The sequence below is a fragment of the Wasmannia auropunctata genome, unplaced genomic scaffold (assembly GCF_000956235.1).
Source record: "Wasmannia auropunctata unplaced genomic scaffold, wasmannia.A_1.0 LD336036.1, whole genome shotgun sequence".
NCBI lineage: Eukaryota > Metazoa > Arthropoda > Insecta > Hymenoptera > Formicidae > Wasmannia > Wasmannia auropunctata.
In genome coordinates this window covers 469,205-475,904 of record NW_012026854.1, presented here as the reverse complement: position 1 = coordinate 475,904, position 6,700 = coordinate 469,205, and the positions used below count along the sequence as shown (strand labels likewise).

Below are 6,700 nucleotides of genomic sequence, written 5' to 3'. Positions count from 1 at the left end.
GAGATGCCTAAGTGACTGGAGTTCAGACGTGTGCTCTTCCGATCTTATCAAACGTTCTAGTAATACAATATCAAATCCTCTTATTATAATCCGAAATTCTGTTTGGTTTCACCAAAATTCATTCAGCCATATACATCTTGTTGGTACAAACAAACCATTTTTCTCAGTGTAAATATGAAAATATGTAATATGGAAAATATATGTATATTTTTTTTATTCTGCGTTTTCAAAAAATTGTTGTCGTATCTCATGAAAAAATTTCGGGTGAGGGGATGATCAACCCTTAAATAACGTTCAATTGAATTCAATTGAATTGTCCATAAATCATATTTTCGATCGATTAAAAGGATTATGCAAATTATGCGTAACATCGCGGGATCGAATTTCTTTCACCGCGCCCTATTTGCGAATCTTTATTGCGCCTTGCAAAATGTGATACGTCTCATCGCCGTGTAGCCAGAGGGAATTCCATTACACGCTGAAAACGTTTCAGGTCCCGTTCTACCCCTGGAGGAAGGAATAGAATCGTGCAAAGCGGAGAGAGAGCAACGAGAGGAAAGAAAAAGAAGGTGAAGCCCCCAGCAGCGACAGCAGCAGCAGGTACATAACGTAAAAATTTAAGACTATTAGGCCGTGTCGTTCTCCTAACAATAGCGACATCGGTATTTAGCCTCGGGATAGAATGTATATTTTTCGCTTGCGAGCGGAATCATTCGGGAAACGCGGTTGGGGCGGCCATCGGGCGAGACGGAGAGCCGTGGATAAAGAAAAGAACGTTTGGGGGAGGGGAGGGGGACGGGGGCAAGCAGAAAGTGAGAGAGGGGATGGTGGAAACGCGCTGTGGAAAAATAAGAATTTCAAATCCAATTTTCCGAGGCATATTTAATAGGCATCCCTCCGCTGCCGCCGCCGCCGCCGCCATCGCGGCCGCCATCACCGTCGACCCGACTTGTGAGCACCCCTCTCCATCGCTCCGTCCATCTCTATAGTGGAGTTTGCCACCTCTAGAGTCCCTTTCCGCCGCCGAGGAAATGAATAATTGAAGAATACATTAAATTAGGTTCTGGAGAAGAGGCGGGAGTACAAAGGCGAGGGGAGGGGGAGCCGGGAAGAAGAGAGGGAGGAAAGGTTTGCTAGTAGCAACTTTCTCGTTATTGCATCGCATTAGGTCGTCCGAATCATCCGGCTGCTGCGGATAAATGCAATCGGCGGATTACGAAAATCTCACGGATTTCGCTTTCGGATAATATTCCTGCCTAGTTTATAATAGTGACGTGAGTAGTTATTTTCCGATCGTCTCGCTATTACGCGCGCCAAAGCCGGACTTAATAGCGCGCGAGTGTAAATCGCGCGGCGGAATCGACCGATAAGCTGATGAGAATGTTATACGGTTAACTAAAGTTCGCTCTCGGAATTAACTCGATTTCCCCGCTGAATACCGGTGACTTATAATTGCGTTGTGTCCCCGATCCTCCCGGTTTAACTGCAACGTGTGTTTCGAGATATCGGACGCGACGTTGCTCCTGCAACTGCGCGCTTGTAAAGACGCCCGGGAAGATCCTGGGAAAGCGGATTTTCATTGCGACACGCGAAAGAAACGATTTAATGCCTCGAGCACGGCCGATGTTCCTTGCGAGGGCTCAATGGTGACGTTAATCGGCTTTTCTAGTAAGTGGCGTATCACTCGAAAGAGATAAATCGAGGCGGAGAACTATTCGTTTTGCCCTGTAGGTTTGTTACCCGTTCCAATTAGCTGCGATTCTTTAGCTGAAGACTTCAATCAATTTTGCAGAAGACTAGGTCACAGATGCTACCAATTACGCTCCGCCGGTGGTAGCGTCATCTTCTTCTATCGGTCGCCGTCCAGGAAGAAGTAGGGTAAATGATTTTTCTCTCCTCCGGGAGACCAATGGCGGGGGCCGATCGAACGGACGAAAACCATTTGACGACTTTACTCCAATAATTGTCGTGAGAGCTGGCGACTGTTACGACCTGGTAGTCAAGTCTGACCCGTTTCTTCTTTCTTTCTCGCTCTTTCTTTCTCTCTCTCTCTCTCTCTCTCTCTCTGTCTCTCGTTCTCGCTCTCTTTCTCCTTTTTTTTTTGCAGCAAGCGGCAATAATTTTCTCGACTCGATAAATCCAATACGGTGGAACGACGAATTACGGTAAAGGTGGCCTCGGAGCCGTTCAACGCCACTTTCGCGAACCGGCGAACCGTATTTTGCAGCGCCTCTACGGCGGGAAATGCATTATTTAGTCGATCATACGCGGAGCTTAATTGGTCGCAATGCGCGTGCATTTAATCCCGCGAGACCGCGCACAGAAATGATATCGATGCTCCTCGAAACTCTGTCGCCCCTTCGACCATTGCACTTAGTCTCACATGTAAGGTATTAGCGTCGGACGGAACTACCAGGTGGTTTTCCTTATAATTAATTATACAATGTGAGGCGAGTTCCTCGCTGCGACCTGCAGGGCTTCGTCCTGTCTTAGGTAATGAATGGTAGACGGTCTTAATCTCCTTTTGGAACCGCAATTTTTCCGAGGATCTTTTTTTTTCTTTATTTTTTTTCCCCCTCGACCATCGGCTGCGCGCGCTCGCAGGAAAATTCTAGACCTCGTATTTCAGAGGCGGCCAGAAGATCAGTTTATGCCCTGCTATAAATTTAGAATCGACGTCTATGGACTTTAAGCGTACGTACTTGCCACTTGGGCACACGAATTAGTTTCAAGAGACCCTCGATCTGATCAAGATCCATAAAAACCATTATTTCGCGGACTCGTATTTTTGTAAAAAACATTTCTGACTCTCTCTCTCTCTCTCTCTCTCAATCACTCACTCACTCACTCACTCATTCACACATATACCTCACATCAATCTCTTACAGACTTATACGTAATGCAAAAGTAGGAAACGGTATGAATTTGCATTTAATCACGTATTCCAAAACGTTTTATTAACGTAAAGTATTTGAATTATTTAATAACTAAACATGTATAACTAAAATTGTTAAAAGTAATTACTCGCTAAAGAATAATGTGATTCAAAATTAAAATTTGATGAATAAAAATTCATCAAAGAAACGCGAGGAGTACACGTGAAAAGCGCATTTAATATATTATCAATCTTAAAACTGCAGATGGAGTTCTCTTTTGTCGCTGATGTTTAAATTTAGATGAAACGCAACGAACGACAAATTGGTCCGCAAGATTCGGAAAATCCCGTTGTACGTTCACAGTAATTTCCGTTTTTATACTTTGCAGTCACTCTTTTCTGAGCCTCGTTGAATAATGCAGCCGCGCCAGCAGACGTAACGCGCGATGCCGAGAGCTGACTATTTATAAAACAATGAATAATCATCGACGGTAACGATGTGTCTGTAGATGCGTAAAGCAATTACGCTGCAGGTCGTACAATTTATTTTAGTGCGTCGTTCCTGCAGTCGTTTCAGTTGGATCAAGCTCAACTGTGCTGTATAAATACCGGTCCATTCAAGCTCATTCTTTTTAATGAATGTAAATGCGATGTAACATGTGCATTTTTACTCACGCATTCCCCTTTTATTCCCGTCTGTTTGTTATCAATCCAGTTTGTCGGCATTTTTCCGGAGAGCGTATAAGAAATCATCATTATACAAAGCGAATGAGGTGAAAAATAACGCAAAATCAAATTTAAAACAAGTACATGCTCATTTATAGTTATTTATCGTTCAGCTTAATTGCGAGCGTGCTCATTGGGAAATCGCACGTTTCGTCGCGCCCATAAAATTGACATTTTGTAAGCTAGCGATCGCACTGGGAAATCGAGTCGACATTTTGCAGAAAACGAATCCGCAGAGCACGTTAGTAGGACACTTACGTAACTATACCTCTTTCGGGCGTTTTTCGCGAACGGTTACGATCGCTCGACTGGAAGTTGTCCAAACCGGCCGACGGAGGAAGGCTGAACGAGCGAGGGATAACTTGGAACATTCCTCTTTCTTTTTTTTTCTTCTTCGTCTTTTCGGCCGCGCACAAACACAGACGCCGCAAACGTAAAACGAGCGATAAATTCCCTCCGACCCGGGCTACGGTCATTAGCCGAATCGATGGCAGGCTGCATCGTCAGCTAGCGTCAGTCGTATATTACGAAATTAAAACGCTACCAGATAAAAACTGATTTAAAGGGTCGCAACCGTCGCCTGTGTCGATCAAATGCGCGCTTGTCCTTTTTAAAGGTAATTTTCATTTTGGCGTCGTTTTGCGCGCGAGCTCAGGATTTCGATGAAATAAAAAGAAGCACGCGCTTTGCGGATCCCACTTTGGCGCGTTTTCACCTCTTCCTCTTGCTCAGCGGTCTTTGATGCGACCGCTTCTTTTAAGGTGCAACCGACAGAAATGACCGATTTGCGTGGCACACGCCACGCTCCCGCGCTCTTGTTCGCTCTCGGCAGCTACTTTAAATATACACGAGGGACGTTGAATGCGCCTACAGAAAATAATGAATCCATCGTGAGATGCGTTTATATAGAAAATAATGAATTCATCGTGAGATGCGAATAAAAGCGTCGGGCAATTATTAACGTTTTTGAAAAGATCCGCTTGTTGTTATTGGTAGATCTAGCGAATATTAATATTATACGAATATTAAGGCGAACGAGTATCTTCAATAATATAATTAGAAAGGGAGAACATTTTTTTTTTTCTTTGGCTGTTAAGAACTGTATAATTTTTGTAGAGTTGTATTGAGAAATTATTTTGCTGGATATGGACAAAGCGTTTCTTTTTATGTTGCCCCTGGGACAAGTTACGTTCAGATTGTAGTACAAAAATCAAGGTATTCCGGCTTTGCGATTTGAACTTGTACTACAACCGGTATATATCCAGCGTCGCAATAATCATAGCCGTAGCGTCTAACGACCCACGAAAGCACGGGGCGACCAACGGGAGCCGGGACTTCATTTTATGGTATCACGAAACTTCCAAAGTGGTGACCCAGAAACGCTTGTCGCTTTCACCCCAGATCCTTCAGCTGCAAAAAGAAAGAAAGAAGGGCGAGGGGGAGGAGGAGGGGGGGAGGGGAGGGGGCAAGAAAGAGGAAGCAGTCCGGCGTTCATCACACACAAGGCGTATAATGCGGCGTAAAAACGTATGATAAATTTTTCAATGGACGCGTCGGAAGAAAAGTTTCTGGCGTACGTGACTAGAACGCGGCGATATAATAATAAGTGGGTAGAGTTTCCCCTACCCGGCGCGCTCTACCGGGTCACTATACTTTCCGAGGGCAAATATACTCGTACCGAGGGGAAAAAGCAAAATGGGCAACTCGTCGAAAAGAGAGGTAGTAATCTCACGTTTCTCTCTTCGTATTATGTAGCCGTGTTATATCGCCCGCTAAAACCGCGAAAGAATACCGGCGTAACAAAGGCATGTTGACTAGTCGCAAAACCGCTGCTGGAGCCTACAGCTAAATGAAAATAAAAAACTGACTTATTTTTTCCCCAAGGATACAAAAATAGTAACACGATGTTCCGGTATTTACTGCACTTGAATTCGAGACCATTACTCAAATTATGGATTAATCGAACGAAATGCATGCATGAATAATTTTCCCTAAAATGCAGTTAAAAAAAAGTAATTGCTTTGTATAACATTTTTTAAAGGAATATTCTATGTAAATATACAAGTTTTCCTTTGTGATATTTCCCTTATTTTTATTTAAATTTTTACACTTAAAGAAACTTTTATAAAGTATGGAGAAAAATTTCAAAATTGCAATTATATTTATATTACATCACAATTATTTAATAGCATAAAAAACATTTTTTTGACGAAATAAAAATATTTGGTTTTCAGGAATTTATTAATTTTACTGTGTAACGTAATAGTGACGAATACTGAAAGGGCATCGAAGAAAATTCTTCGAATTTCACGCCAATTTTACGGGCGTGATTTTAGGGGCTCGTTAACTGCCGCGAGAAAACTTATCGCGCCTGCGGAAGAGGGATGAGTGCAAAGTAGGGGGAGTTTAAGGAACGATCGCAAACCGACGCGGGGTCGGACAACGATTGCGGAACGAAGAAGACGACGACGACGACGGCGGCGCGGGGCAGATAGCAATGGCGACCGTGTAAGAGTGATCGTGCACGCCCTCAAATAAAATCGTAGATAGGAAACCCGTGTGCCCGAGAGGCGCTGATAATGCATATAAGTGCTACCTAGCCATTTCCTTCAGCCATCGAGTTTTACGATCCCGTAGCTGGACTACAGCAGAAATCGAAAAATATCGACGCGTCTGCACGCGGAAATTGTAGGAGAAGATTGGATAGAGCGGTTTCTCGTAGGCCAAAACAGAAGTAATGGCGAACTTAAACGGTGAATTTATTCGGTTGGATAGTATTGCGATGTATCGAAGAGTAGGTATGTGAAAGAGAAAGCAATCTCGCGCGGCGCGCCTAGCTCGGTGCAACCTCGAGCGATGGTCAAGAAGGTAAAATGCAGAGCAGGCGCGCTTATATAGCTTGGTTGAATTAATGTTAATGAAATCCATAAATAAATTTCTTGTCTGTTTTATTTTTACGTCGCTCGTTGAGCGTGAACTTACAACGTTGCTCCCCGGTATAATGCTTAAGTTACGAACAATGCTTTTACCGTTAGAGAGAGAGAGAGAGAGAGATTAAAGAAGAAAGCTACGTGACGTACATCACCCACGCGTCCTCTG

The 6,700-nt window shown here is 43.7% G+C and overlaps 1 protein-coding gene across 1 annotated transcript in view; it reads left to right on the top strand.

Moving 5' to 3' along the window:
- Positions 1–6,700, top strand: part of LOC105452192 (tyrosine-protein phosphatase Lar) — a 390,547-nt gene that overhangs the window by 71,269 nt on the left and 312,578 nt on the right. The window contains exon 2 of the mRNA XM_011693088.1: positions 494–600. The gene's annotated coding sequence lies outside the window, so the exon portion shown is untranslated. The remainder of the gene's footprint in view (positions 1–493; positions 601–6,700) is intronic.